The sequence below is a fragment of the Ptychodera flava genome, unplaced genomic scaffold (assembly GCF_041260155.1).
Source record: "Ptychodera flava strain L36383 unplaced genomic scaffold, AS_Pfla_20210202 Scaffold_67__1_contigs__length_642179_pilon, whole genome shotgun sequence".
Classification (NCBI taxonomy): Eukaryota; Metazoa; Hemichordata; class Enteropneusta; family Ptychoderidae; genus Ptychodera; species Ptychodera flava.
In genome coordinates, this window is record NW_027248389.1 from 246676 (window position 1) to 262209 (window position 15534).

General features: G+C 34.2%; 1 long non-coding RNA gene across 1 annotated transcript in view; it reads left to right on the forward strand.

The window, feature by feature from the left end:
• The window catches only part of LOC139128754 (uncharacterized), a 78239-nt gene extending 64608 nt beyond the window's left edge, over window positions 1–13631 (forward strand). Inside the window, exons 3-4 of the long non-coding RNA XR_011551394.1 lie at window positions 996–1213; window positions 13621–13631. This is a non-coding gene — a long non-coding RNA (uncharacterized lncRNA). The remainder of the gene's footprint in view (window positions 1–995; window positions 1214–13620) is intronic.
• The last annotated feature ends 1903 nt before the right edge of the window (window positions 13632–15534 follow it).

Here is a 15534-nt window from a genome sequence, read left to right on the forward strand (position 1 = left end):
AAATTTTATTCTCAAAAACTACTCATCAGATAGCTTTGGTTGACATGTTCTTAGGGATGATCCGATGTGATATATTCAAAGTATGATGAAATCTTCAATTGTGTATTTTTGCAGCTATTTTAGCCACTTTTTTCTGGCCACTGCATTGAGCTATCAAAGATTTTCGACCTTCTTCATCAACATGTGTCAAAAATAGTTATTCTCTATATAAACACAGCTGAGCTATATCGTCGCTAGGTCGCTTGTTAAAAAACGAAAACATAGCGGCAGACATACATTTATTCATCGATGTCGAAATTATCACCATAACATGTTCTCGCCTGATACACGTACACGTCGGACCGAGCCTTAAAATAGTTCGTTTTGCTTTGGGAAGGAATACACAAGCGAAATTCTAGCCTCCTATAAAAACTTAGGAGTACTCTGCTGTCCTTGGGTACCCTCAAGCTCCTAGGCATGTTTACTCAGCGAAGTCGGTTACCTAATGCTTGGTCCCTATGGAGGGACCATGGCTAACGTTACGGCCTGTGCCATGCAAATATGGCTGCCATCAATGAGTTGCACATGGGCTTATGATCTGGGATGACATCACAAACTCGCGAGATTTGCACGATCGATGAGAATTACGTTTGCAGCCTGCAGGATCGACGTTCATTGCTTGCTTGTAAATCACTGTCAACTTTTTTTCCGCCATACATTTTATTGTTTTATTTTTCAAAAAAATGAATCTTTTTCATTTCTGGCAAGGGGGCGCTCGGAATTTACAAGAGGGCGCCATGCCCCTGTTACCTTATTCAGGGAGAACACTGCAACATGTGTCAAAATAGTTATTCTCTACCTAAACACAGCGGAGCTATATCGGCCGCTAGGTCCCTTGTTTATCCTTTGGGTGCCTCATTCAAGTTTAATATTCAAAGCATGGCAAAACCTTTATCTCAGCCTCATGGCTAAAAAGCATCAACATACATAATTATCTATTGTCTGCTTCGCCTCAGAAGGAACATCCAAACCCAGGGAGACCATACACAGGTACAAGTCGCACTGCATATCTACCTGACAATGTTGAAGGTCGAGAAGTACTAAGGCTTTTGAAGATTGCCTTTGATCGTCGACTAACTTTCACAATTGGAGACTCCAGGACAACCTCTGCATCGAACACTGTAACTTGGAATGATATCCATCACAAGACATTCATGACTGGTGGAGCACTCAAGTAAGGGTTATACTTTGAATATTTACTTATTTTCAGCTAATTCACATCATGATACCATTCATTCAAACACATTATTAAAGGAACAAAGTTGCTCTTATTTTTTACCTACTGGTGATATCAAGAAAACATGGAATACTTGAATTTTTAAGTTATTATGTGTAAAAATTCATGATGATACGTAACAGGAAAAGTGTTGAAAATTACCCCTTTGCTGAATGCAAACAAATGATTTCAATTTTGACCTCTAAACAGCTTGCTTTCCCTTGGCAAATAAATATTGCCACTATGTAAGGGAAAACTGCTATCCTTATATATATCTGGGCTCAAATTCTCAGTAGCTCAGCATCCACAGACTTCCGAAGTTAGTTGACGTCTCAGGACAACCAAGTCCACACTCAGTGGCCAAGGTGGTTACTGCTTTATTCAGACAATCAAACATATGTCAGATTTGATATATTTTCCGTCAGATTTTATATTTTCCATTACTACTTACATGCTGAGGGAAAAACACTGAGTCGTTGTTAAAACAATTAATTTTTAAAAAATTACAGAATTAGAAACTATATGAAGCAAATATTTATCATCATCTTGAAAATGAAACAGTTTACCGTCTATGCCCGGCCATGTGAGAATCAATGTAGCTCCCAATGTTGACACAGCACACTGAGCATTGAAACAGAAATGCCTATTTGTGTACTTGGTCTACTGGAATCTCATTGCTTCACTTAAAATCAAGAACTTCAAAATTTTTCTGGTAAACTATTTTCTCACATTCCTGGCCAATGGGAGTGTTCCGCCCATGAGTGTAGCGTGTTACCTGAGATAAATTGGGCACTATATTGGTGAAACTGAAAAATATATGGCCTTGAAGTAGGATAGTCACTGACACAATTGAAATCATCATTCAGTGTCTCCAGCGTGACTTTAATGCATTTTTAGCTCCGGTGTCAGCGACACGGAGCTTAACAAATAGGTTGATTTTCCGTCGTCGTCCGTCAACAATTGCCTACTCCTCTGAAACCACAAGTCCAATTGCTTTGAAATTTAATATGCAGTTCACTTGGGGTAACCTCACTTAAGTTTGTTCAAATTGTGGTGAAATTTGCATATTTGTATTTTTGGGCATTTTTGGTGTTTTTGGCGCTTGTCCGATTGCTTTGAAATTTGATATGCAATTTACTTAGGGTGACTTCTGTCAATTTCTTCAAATCGTGGTGAAATTTGCATATTTGTATTTTTAAAGGCAATTTTTGTCATTTTTGGTAAAAAAATCTTTAAATGTCTTCTCCGTCAAAACTACTCATCTGATAGCTTTGATATTTGGTACATAGGGATGATCTATTTCAGATTTGTTCAAATTGTGCAGAAATGTGCAAATTTGCATTTTTAAGGAAATTTTTGCCATTTTTGGTCAAAAAATGTATTTTTCCAAAAGTACTGGTCTGATAGCTTTGGAATTTGGTATAAAGGTTCCTACAGATCAACTAAATGATATTTATTGAAATTATGATGAAATCTGCAATTTTGTATTTTTGGGGCAATTTTTGCCATTTTTGGTCAAAAAGTGTGTATTTCCAAAACTACTCATCTGATAGCTTTGCAATTTGGTATACAGGTTTCTACAGATCACCTTAATACTATTTATTGAAATTATGATGAAATCTGCAATTTTGTAATTTTTGGGCATTTTTTCTATTTTGGTCAAAAAAATGTGTTTCTCAAAAAGTACTGGTCTGATAGCTTTGAAATGTGGTATACAGGTTTCTACAGATGAGCTAAGTAATATATATTGAATTTCTGATGAAATCTGTAATTCTATATTTTTGGGGCAATTTTTGCCATTTTTGGTCAAAAAATATGTATTTCCAAAACTACTCATCTGAAAGCGCTGAAATTTGGTGTGCAGCTTCCTACAGATAAAATAAATTATATTTATGGAAATTATGATGAAATCTGCGATTTTGTAACTTTTGGGCAATTTTTTACATTTTGGTCAAAAAATGTGTTTCTCAAAAACTTGCTGGTCTGATAGCTTTGAAATTTGGTTTACAGGTTTCTACAGATGAGCTAAGTAATATATATTGAATTTCTGACGAAATCTGTAATTTAGTATTTTTGGGGCAATTTTTGCCAATTTTGGTCAAAAAATGTGTATTTCCAAAATTACTCATCTGATAGCTTTGAAATTTTGTATACAGGTTTCTGTAGATGAACTAAATGATATTTATTGAAATTATGATGAAATCTTCAATTTTGAATTTTCGGGGCAATTTTTTCCATTTTGGGTCAAAAATGTGTTTCTCAAAAGTACTGGTCTAACAGCTTTCAAATTTGGTATACAGGTATAGATGGACTAAATGTGATCTTTTGAAATCACGATGATATCTGCAATTTTTAGCTCCCATAGCCATATGTATATATGGCAATGGAAGCTATTCTTATAGGTTAGGGAAATGTCTGTATGTCTGTATGTCTGTATGTCTGTCCGTCAACATCAAAAACTCCAAAACCGCTGTACATTTCATCTTGATATTTGGTGTGTACATGGATGATGGGCTGTAGATGAGATTTTGTTCAAATGAAGTTGTCATTGCCAAAATATGCAAATTAAGTGAAAAAATGTAAAACAGTCAAAATTGAAAAAACTCAATAACCACTGAGCAGATTACATGAAAAATTAGCATGTAAGTACTTTGGGCTGACATGAAATGATTGTGCACATCTTGGGTCAGTATCTTGGACTTGCTATTTTTCATGAATTTTTTTGTAATTTTCTCCCATTTTTGGTCAAAAAATCTCCTGCTCTGAAACCACAAGTCCGATTGATTTGAAACTTGGTATGGAAGTGCATAGGAGTGACCTTTCCCAAATTTGGGCAAATCGTGGTGAAATTTGCATATTTTTAGTTTACACGTCCATAGACTCCCATGTATAAGGCAGATCTCCATAGACTCCCATGTATAAGGCCACGAAAAATAAAAATTTAGTTTCTCATCGTATTCATATTGCAAAAAGGATGCAGTGACACAATTTTTAGTCCCCACGGATGAAGTCCAGTGAGCTTATAGATTGGGTCATGCCTGTCTGTTCGTCCATCCGTGAGTCCATCCGTTCACGCAGATATCTCGGATATTTTGACAAAATGTCATGTGACCTTGATGACCTTTGATCTCAAATATACATATTTGTCCATAACTCAGTAACCACAAGTGCTACCACCCTTCATATATGGTATGATGGGACAGCTTATGACGCCACATATTGTACCTCATTAATTATGCACATATCTAATTTTGAGCGAGCAAATAGAGCTAGTAGTCTAGTCAAAATAGGGTTAGACCCACCACAAATTGCAACAGAATTTTTTTCTTCAGAATGCATTTCAGAGAGGTACCCAGAACAACATATTAAAAGTTTACTCGAATCCACCTTGGGGAAATATGTCTAATTTGCATAAATCAAATATGGCTGCCAGCCATCCGACAAAATAACATAATTGGTCATATATCACATGTTAAACAAGCTATTTCAGTGATTTCAAAGTCTGACACTAGTTATTTGGCTCGGGGAATCATTTTGGAGGTATAATGTTTATATAGGCACTTCATTAATTTGCATAATTCCAATATGGCGGCCAACATTCTTACAAAAGACATTTTCGGTCATATACCACGTATTAAACAAGCTATTTCAGTGATTTTTTTAAGTTAAAAGTATATTCTTTGGCATGGACAAATGATTTTCGAGATGCAATGATTTGCATTGGCACTTTGTTAATTTGCATAAATCCAATATGGTGGCCAACATTCCTACAAAGGACATTGTCGGTCATATACCACGCATTAAACAAGCTATTTCAGTGATTTTAAGTTTTAATATTTTTCTTGGGTATGAGAGAGCATTTTTGCGGTTCAGTTTTTACAAAGGCCCTTTGATGATTTGCAGAATTAAATATGGCTGCCATATTAATGCCACACTGCTTAATAGCTTTTAACATGAATAAGGGTTTGGTATAGTTTTTAGCACTAGGAATCTATCAAGAAGGAACTGTAAGTCCTTGGACATTTGTTTTTCAAATTTTGATTTTTGTATATATGACGACTCTTAATGATTGTTAGTCTTCTGAATAATATATTCTCTTTCTGAATATAACATTGGGTTCATCTGTGTCGGATTGCATTTTTGTAATTTGTATGGGTGTTTAAACACTTGTAATTTGTATGGGTATTTAACACTGTACAGTGTCAAAACATGTAATCTGTAATGTTTACTGTTAAAAAAAGACGTGTGCAAAATCTTTAGTTTTTAATTTAGACTGAACCCCCTTCTTATGGATGGGTGCATCTTTATAAGAGCCCTTAGATGATAGGCCAGAAGTCATCACATATTACAGAAATTAATACAATAAACACAACAAAGCTAAAAAAACGAAAAAATGATATGACCAAAATAAAAAATGACATAGTACACTCAAATTCAAACTTAGCACTATTACGAACAATGTCAGATTCATAAAAAACTTTATGAACACAGAAACTAACAAAAACTACAAACTGCATGCTTTAGCAAACTTTTTTAAGGCTTACAATTAATCGAAAAACATAATCCATCTATTACACAAGACAAACAAGTACATCTTGTGTCAACTTTCAAAGTGTCATTTTTCCAGATGCACATGTTGGTATTGTGTAACAGATTGGATTCTGTTGGGCTGATGGTTGTTTTAATTAATTTAAAGCCTTTGCTAAGCATGCAGTTTTCAATTTTTGTGAGTTTGGGCGTTGATCAGGTATTTAAGAGTCTGACTTTGTTTGCAACAGCGCTACGTATTTTGCTCACATTTGACACACGTGAGCATATGTCGCAGCGATGTCTGTCTGTCTGTCTGTCTGTCTGTCTGTCTGTCTGTCTGTCTGTCTGTCTGTCTGTCTGCTCAATATCTCAAAACCGGCTCATCAGATCAGAATCAAATCTGGTACATAGATTCAGTTTGCAAATGGCAAGAACTGATTAGTTTTTGGTGGATGTGGCTTGCTTACTTTTTGCTCATTTGCATAATTAATGATTTTAGAAAAACGGATATATATTGAGAACGACTGCACACAATTTGATGAGATTTGCTACAAATGTTGATCACATAAAGATATATTAGCTGTGAAAGTTATTAAAGGGGTGACATGAAAGATAATTACTAATTTGCATATTTAATGAAATTTCCTAATTAGGGGTATATATCTGAATTTACTCAATCAAAATTGACGAAACTTGGTATCCATATTGAAGATACTATGATTTAACATTATTGAAAGTCATTAAGCATTTTTACTTCATCCAAATCGTAATTTGCATATTTAATGACCTTTTGAAATGAAGGATATATATTTGAATTTACATAACCAAAATTGATGAAACTTGCTATGTACATTAAAGATACAATGATAGAACATTATTAAATGTCATTAAGCATTTTTACTTCAGCCAATTCCTAATTTCCATATTTTATGAACTTTCCTAATTAGGGGTATTTATCTGAATTGACGAGACCAAAGTTGACGAAACTGGCCATGTACATTAAAGATACTATGAAAAAACATTATTGAAAATCATTAAGCATTTGAACTTTAGCCTATTCCTTATTTGCATATTTAATGAATTTTCATAATCAGGGATATTTATCTGTATTGACTGGACCAAAGTTGACGACACTTGCTATGTACATTAAAGATACTATGATACGACGTTATTGAAAGTCATTAAGCATTTTTACTTCATGCAGCTCCTAATTGGCATATTTAATGAATTTTTGAAATTAGGGATATATATTTGAATTTACATGACCAAAATTGATGAAACTTGCTATGTACATTAAAGATACCATTATGTAGGCTAACATTATTGAAAGGCATTAAGCATTTTTGCTTCAGCCAATTCCTAATTTGTGTATTTAATGAGCTTTCCTAATTAGGGATATATACTTGGATTTATTTGATCAAAGTTGGCATAACATGCTATGTACATTGATGATTATACCAGGTTATACCAATATTGGAAGTCATTTCGCACTTAAGTTTTCATGTCAGCTAATTTATAGTTTGCATATCTAATGAGCTTTCAAAGTTTGGAATATTTAGTTTGAAGGACTTGACAAGAGGCAATTACACTTGCTATATAAAGAGGTGATACAGTGACAGCAGTCAAAGAAATTAATTATTTCTATTTCAGCTAATTGCGTATTTGAATACTTAATGACCTATAGAGTTAACCTGTGGTGAATATTGTTCATTATGTTGATCATAATACTTTCAATGAAGTTGCAAACGTGTGGCAAAGGTTCAAATTTACACATAACTTCAATATATAATGAAACACGTGAGCATTTACAGTTCATTTCTGGTAATTTGTGTGTATTGAGGCATTTGTTATTTGGTCACATTATTCTTTTTTGTTTCTGCTGTTTTATTAACTTTGTTGTGTTTATTGTATTTTTGCTGTTATATGTGATGACTTCTTGCCTATCATCTAGGGGATGTACCTAAGATGCACTCGTCCATAAGAAGGGGCTTCAGGCTAAATTAAAAACTAAATATTCTGTACATGACTTTTTTAAAACAGTAAACAAACATTAAAAACTAAATATTCTGTACATGACTTTTTTAAAACAGTAAACAACATTGAAGATTGCATGTTTTGACACTGTAAAGTATAAAACACCTATAAAAATCAGAAATAATGCCGTACACAGATGAATCTAATGTTATATTCAGAAAGAGATTATTATTAGACGACTAATAATCATTAACGGTTGTCTTATAAAAAAAAATCACAAAATAATTAAAATGCATGACTTTCTTACATCTCAATAGTAAACGCATATCAACATATACGTATTTTAATCCGTTCGTAGGTCATATAAATAATCGCAATCATACCAATCCATAATCCAATGACATTAGGTCAGAATTCGTAAGACAATAGTTGTGTCTACATAGACACAAAACAGCACAGAACAGAACAGACAGTAAATAGACGGTACACAAACAAAGTCATATTCATGAAAGAAAGATATATGTAAGTCTATCAAATTCGCTTTGACATTCTTTTCCAAATACAAGATATTTATGGAGTGTTTTAAACAACATTCAGGTATCACAGACACATATTAAAATAAACTTTTATTTTTAAATGGACCGTTATTATAAGTAAAGTTATAGTATATTTTCCACTTTTTAAAAAAAATGTTCAAGGACTTAAGATGGAGCTGCACGTTGCCGACACACTTTTTTTTCAAAGCAATATTTCTCATCTAGGATGACAAGGAAAGCCATTGTAACTATTTTCTGAAATGTAATATTTCACTTGAAACAAGAGTATATGACATTATATGTAGAAAAAAAACGACAGTTTTATTTTTCATTATCTATCCTCATTCTAAAATGGCATGGGCTGAAAAACGGACACTAAAAATGTGCTTAAAATCATGCTTAGCAAAATAAATATGGCTCTTATTCAAAGTGTAAGAATTTCATTGCAAAACAAAGTAGCTATTTTTTTATATAGCATTAAAAAAACATAATGTGAAAATTTAAGAAAATTTGACCCAGCAAGACTAGAGTTAAATTCTTTGTTACTCTTGAAATTGGAATAAAAGGAAACAGAAAATCGGGTGATTTGCATACATTTGCATACACTAAAACTTCTATATCATGCAACTTACGACTGCTTGCTAAGCTAAGATGCGAACCTAACCAATTTTAAAAACAATAAACCGTCAAAGGTGTTTCTTCATGTTCAAGAAAACTTACAAATGGCTGAAATAGATTGTTTAATACGTGGTATGTTAGTCACCTTATTGGTTTAATGCAAATTACCAAAGTGCCTACGCTAATCATTGCATCTCAAAATCCTTTGTCCATGCCAAAGAAATATACTTTTAACTTTAAAATCTCGATAATAGCTTGTACAGAAAATGTCTCTTGTAGGTATATTGGCCGCCATATTGGATTAATGCAAATTAACAAAGTGCCTATGCAAATCATTGCATCTCAGAAATCGTTTGTTCATGCCAAAGAAATATACTTTTAACTTTAAAATCACTGAAATAGCACTTTAATACGTGGTATATGACCGAAAATGTATTTGTCAAGATGAGAATGTGGCCGCCATATTGGAATTATGCAAATTAATGAAGTTCCTACATAAAACATTATACTCCAAAATGATTCCTCGAGCCAAATAACAAGTGTCAAACTTTGAAATCACTGACATACTAGCTTGTTTAACATGTGATATATGACCAATTATGTTATTTGTCGAATGGCTGGCAGCCATATTTGATTTATGCAATTAGACATATTTCCCCAAAGTGGATTCGAGTAAACTTTTAATATGTTGTTCTGGGTACCTCTCTGAAATGCATTCTGAAGAAAAAAATTCTGTTGCAATTTGTGGTGGGTTAGGTGCCAAAATCTCGTAGATTGACTGGACTATAGAGGTCTGATTTTTGGTATATAGGGATAACTTAGCAAAACAATTTTTTTGACAAAATGTCACGTGACCTCGGTGACCTTTGACCTCAAATATACATATTTGTCCATAACTCAGGAACCACAAGTGCTACAGCCTTCATGCATGGTATGATGGGACACCTTATGACGCCACATATTGTACCTCATTAATTATGCACATATCTAATTTTGAGCGAGCCAATAGAGCTAGAGGTCTGATTTTTGGTATATAGGGATAACTTAGCAAAACAATTTTTTTGACAAAATGTCACATGACCTCGGTGACCTTTGACCTCAAATATACATATTTGTCCATAACTCAGTAACCACAAGTGCTACAGCCTTCATGTATGGTATGATGGGCAGCTTATGACGCCACATATTGTACCTCATTAATTATGCACATATCTAATTTTGAGCGAGCCAATAGAGCTAGAGGTCTGATTTTGGTATATAGGGATAACTTAGCAATACAATTTTTTTGACAAAATGTCACGTGACCTCGGTGACCTTTGACCTCAAATATACATATTTGTCCATAACTCAGTAACCACAAGTGCTACAGCCTTCATGTATGGTATGATGGGACACCTTATGACGCCACATATTGTACCTCATTAATTATGCGCATATCTAATTTTGAGCGAGCCAATAGAGCTAGAGGTCTGATTTTTGGTATATAGGGATATATGTTTTTAGCTACTATAGACTATAGTCTATAGAAGCTATTGGGATGGGTATCCGTCCGGCGTCCGTCGTCAGTCTGTATGTATGTATGTATGTATGTATGTATGTATGTATGTATGTCCATTTGTGAGGCGTCCGTCCACTCAAATATCTTGAGAACCGCAGTACTTACTGATTTGATATTTGTTGTGTAGATGAAAATATGATTTTGAGAAACTGTTTTTTTTAATATTTTTGATATTGTTGAAAATTGGCAAATTAATGCCAAAAAGGTGTTTTTGGTTAAAAATCTTCTTCTTCATAACCGCTGGTCAGACAGCTTTGTTATTTGGTATACAGGTCCCTAGGGATAACCCAACTTAGATTTGTTCAAATTGTGATGAAATATGCAAACGTGTATTTTTAAGGAATTTTTTTGTCATTTTTGGTCAAAGTTGACTTACATTATATGTAATTCTTGTACTGTATAAACCCTATCAATTCACCCAGAAAAAAATAATTAATATGATTTTAAATAATTGAATTAATTTGGAAATCATCAAAGCCAAAATAATTTTAGTGTGGAATTATCAGAAAGTTCAACTTTTTTTGACAGTTCATAGTGAATTGAGGATTAAAACATGTAAAGGCAACTTTCCTGAATCCCAACTTTGATATATTCTGAACCACCATTTATGTTATCTAAAAGAAATTGCTCATAATAGTTTGTCATGATAGGGTGGTCAAATAAATAGAGATAGAGAAAGTTCTAATTTCCATTTATGGTTGACTTGGTAAGGATAAAATAAGATTACTTTTTGAGGAAAAAAATAGAGTGGTCAATCAAAAGAGTGGTCAAAGTGATAGGGTTTTTATGGTAAAGCTGGGCTGTAAGATTCCTCATGTGCTATTTATAGCAATTATGCAATCTGTGTAAACAGTGCAATGAAAGTGTAACATGATTCCTTATAATGCTTTTGATGACCTTGAACTTCTTAAGTTTCAAACATTTGTCTCTTCAGTGTGCTTTCTCTGAGCACGTACAGTCTCAACTTATTCAACAGAACTTACTTACAATGTTAATTTGAAAGTTAAAATGTGCTTGGTTAATAGGATGAAAATACTGATATTAAAAGATAACCAGCTCAAGATTCTTTAAAACCTGACAGATATGCTGTTTTTTTATGACGTAAATCTTGATTTAAGCAAGTCTTGTTTACTTTAATTAGAATGTAATTAACTCTCGTTTATTTGCTATTATAGACTAATATAGTCGGATGAAATATGCAAATCTGTATTTTTACGGAATTTTTTTCCATTTTTGGTCAGGCCATCCTGAAATGAGCTATCAAAGATATCCACCTTCTTCATCAATACATGTGTCACAAAAGGTTATTCTCTACATAACACAGCAGAGCTCTGTCAACTGTTGAGTCGCTTGTTTTTTCAAAACCGCTGGTCAGACAGCTTTAATATTTGGTTTACATGTCCCTAGGATGACCTTAGTGAGATAATTTCATACAGTTAGTAAATACTTAATTTTGTATCCATGTCTATAGTAGCTTCAGGGACTTTGGCCCTATGTTTAAAGTATAGTAGCAAAGACGGAAACAAAAACATGGAAAAATGGCTAAGGGCTACCAGTCTTTACCTCTGAGCTACCAGCTTTAAAACACAGTAGCCCACTTGGACTACCAAGGGAAAAAATGAATTTTTAGCCCTAATATGAAATGCATTGCCAAATAGGATTTTATTACAAAGCTTATACATGAGGTCCAAACTTTCTGTAACAGTGTATGTTCAGCAATGCATGGTGAGAGTTGTAATTGAACTTGATTTTTTGGGACAGACTGTAAAATGTTTAACTGACTGTTTAATCATGTCTTGCTGCAAGCAGAGTTTAGAATGTATACAGTTGACCAGTATTTCAGCATGTTTCAAGAAGTCAAACTGCACACAAAATACTTTTCATATAAAAAAACATTCATGAAAAAAGCTAAAAAAGAGCGATGTTGTTCCTTTATTTTGGAACCAGGAATAGAGCTTTTAAAGCTCATTCCAGATTTTGATAAGTTAATCTAATAATAATAAAGATTTGTGTGATAACACAAATCTAGTTTGTAAGTCCACAGAGCTAGACCGCCTTGCAGAACACAGCTGTCCTGAAGCCACTTATGCAATGCTGACGTAGACGTCTTGGTATGCGTTATCTAGCTGCCCATCTTTCTTGCACACGGCACTTGACCTCACCAGCCTTGTTTCAGGCCCCTTGTCCAGGTTCATTTATTCTAGGCCATTCAGACAATCCGCCACGCAAGCAACTTACGCAGTGCTGATGTAGACGTCTTGGAAGCGTCATCTAGCTGCCCATCTTTCTTGCACATGGTACTTAACCTCACCAGCCCTCTTTCAGGCCCCTTGTCCAGGTTCATTTATTCTAGGCCTTCAGACCGTCTGCCATGCTATCCCTCCACTAACCCCATCTCCTCCTTGGCTCCATCAGTCTGCTTCCCCTCTGTGGGCTGTCCATTATATGCACCCCCACTCAAGAAGGTGGTCACCACTGGCCTGGTGGAACCACTTTCACTTTCGGCTTTCAAAAGGTCTGCAAACCCAAGTTTGCAACCCAAACCTTTGCCCCGGAAGCAGACTGGCGGAGACCCCTCGCCCAATCTTTGAGTTGTTTTTGTTTACTTAGTTTTGATGTAGTACTTTATTTAGTTAACTTTCTTAGTTTTTGACATTGCGCTTATCTGTAGTCAGGTTATCACTGCTAGTTTAATTCCCTTTATTTGTGCAATTGCTTTGCTTGACTCCATATCATGTGTAGCGGGGTGTGCTTACAAACTGATATCAGTGTACTACTAAAACATCACCCTTCCTGTAAGTCATGAGCAACATGACAATATACCTTGCATTTCCCAAGTAATATTTACACAATTGGTTTCCATTCAAGAGATTTTGCTGTGTTTCTTTAAATGAACTATATATCTTCATGTACTTCAGTTATGTGTTGTAATAAGTTGTTCCTAGGTTCAGCAACTGTAAAGAATGCAGGTATTAATTTTGGTATGTGATAAGTTGGTTAAACTAAGGTCATTTTAGGATATCATACATGTGTGCACTCTTGATAATGTTGTAGGGTATTTTGTCAGACCACATTCAAGTAATGCCATTTAGTTTAAGATTATCTTTAGGTGAATAATCCTTGACTTAAAAGAATATTTTCTATTGCAGTTATGGTTACCAGATCCTAATTACCTAAAGAGAGTCAAAGAAGAATTGGCTGATAAAGGAGTGAAATAATGACTTCTGAAAGAAGAGGACAGAAGTCTGCATTTGAAATGATATTACCAGATGTTTATTATAGGGAAAAAGAAGCTTCCTACTTGTTTCAGTGGTATTGCGATTTGTTGAGAGTCGCTCACATGAGCTAAATAAAGTATAACACGGCTGAAAGATATAGCCTGCCACTGCTGGTATATTGCACATAATTTCTGCAAATACAGATTGTAGTTTACTTGTTTCATATTTGCTTTATACTAAGCCCCAATATCAAGTATACACTCTGTTTGTTACTTCTTTTTAGGCAAAGTATTGGACAAAGCAGAGTTTGGTTAATTTAATAAATCAACAAGACATGATAGCAAGGGCATGATTACAATTTTTGGCCTGCCCAAGGGATCATGGTTTTATTGTCTGTGTGTGATATGGTGAAGATGAGAATTTGCTCAAATGAATATTTCAGCATCAAAATATGGACATGAACATCTCAGACATATTAGGTTGTTATTTTAATACTTTAAATGAATTTGTTCATTTATGTAGCGACATCCGCAATTTTGCATTTTGGTGAATTGTATTTTCATTTCTATTAGTTGTGTAAAAAATCTCAGAAACCATTGGCTGAAATGCAGTGAGATTCTATTTATCCCGGTCCCTCGTTGGCGTGTATCAGTGTACATGACCAAATTGTAATAGAATGGGTGACCGCCAAAAGAAGAATTATTATCAAGTTAAGTAAAAAAGTACTTTTTTCAATGACCATTTGCCTTTCATTTTTGAAATACTCAATATTACATATTTCATTAGATAATGATCATTTTAGGTAATTTTATTTTGAGCATTTGATGATAATCTTTTAAGCATTTAATGTAATATGTTGTGTGTTTATGAAAATTTCATAAGAAAACTTATTTTCATCTCCCTTCAAATATAGTCCATACCTTAACCAATACATTTAACAACACAGTTTTGAATAATTTCAATATTTTGCATGTTCAGCTATCTGAGGAAGGTATATCTCTTGAGGGAAATTTGGCTGCTGGAGTTGTGATGAAATGTTAACCAAGCAGTTATTCTCTTGTCATCATTATATATAAGTTGTACTTTACAAATTCATTGCATAATTAAGGTCAAAAGAGAACAACTTTGACTGAAAGAAGAAAAGGGAATGGCTTTATGATTCTGCACTATTTGTAAAATTTATCAATTACATCAAACACCCCTCCAACAAAACTGTCATGTATAAAAAAATATTAATCTTGTGCTATAACTTTACAGTGTGTGTTCTGAACATGACTTTGGTGAATTCCAGACAGACTGACATCAAGGTATAATTAGATGTTTGATAGAAATGGCTTATGGCGCGTAATCAAGGCCAATATTCTAACTCCCCATTTTCAACTATACAAAGCGACATTCAACATTCAAACTCCCCATTTTCAACTATACAAAGCGACATTCAACATTCAAACTCCCCATTTTCAACTATACAAAGCGACATTCAACATTCAAACTCCCCATTTTCAACTATACAAAGCGACATTCAACATTCAAACTCCCATTTTCAACTATACAAAGCGACATTCAACATTCAAACTCCCCATTTTCAACTATACAACTCGACATTCAACATTCAAACTCCCCATTTTCAACTATAAGCTTACAACTCAACATTCAACTATCGAACTCAACATTTGGGATTGCTATTCCCCATTTTCAACTTTCGAACTCCACATTTTCAACTCTCGAACTCAACATTTAGGATTCGCATTCTCCCTAGGCATCCTTAACTTGCTTCATTGTAGTTACCCACGTTTTTCCTTCTGGGCTATACTACGTCAGAACGCGTCATAGATACGTCACATG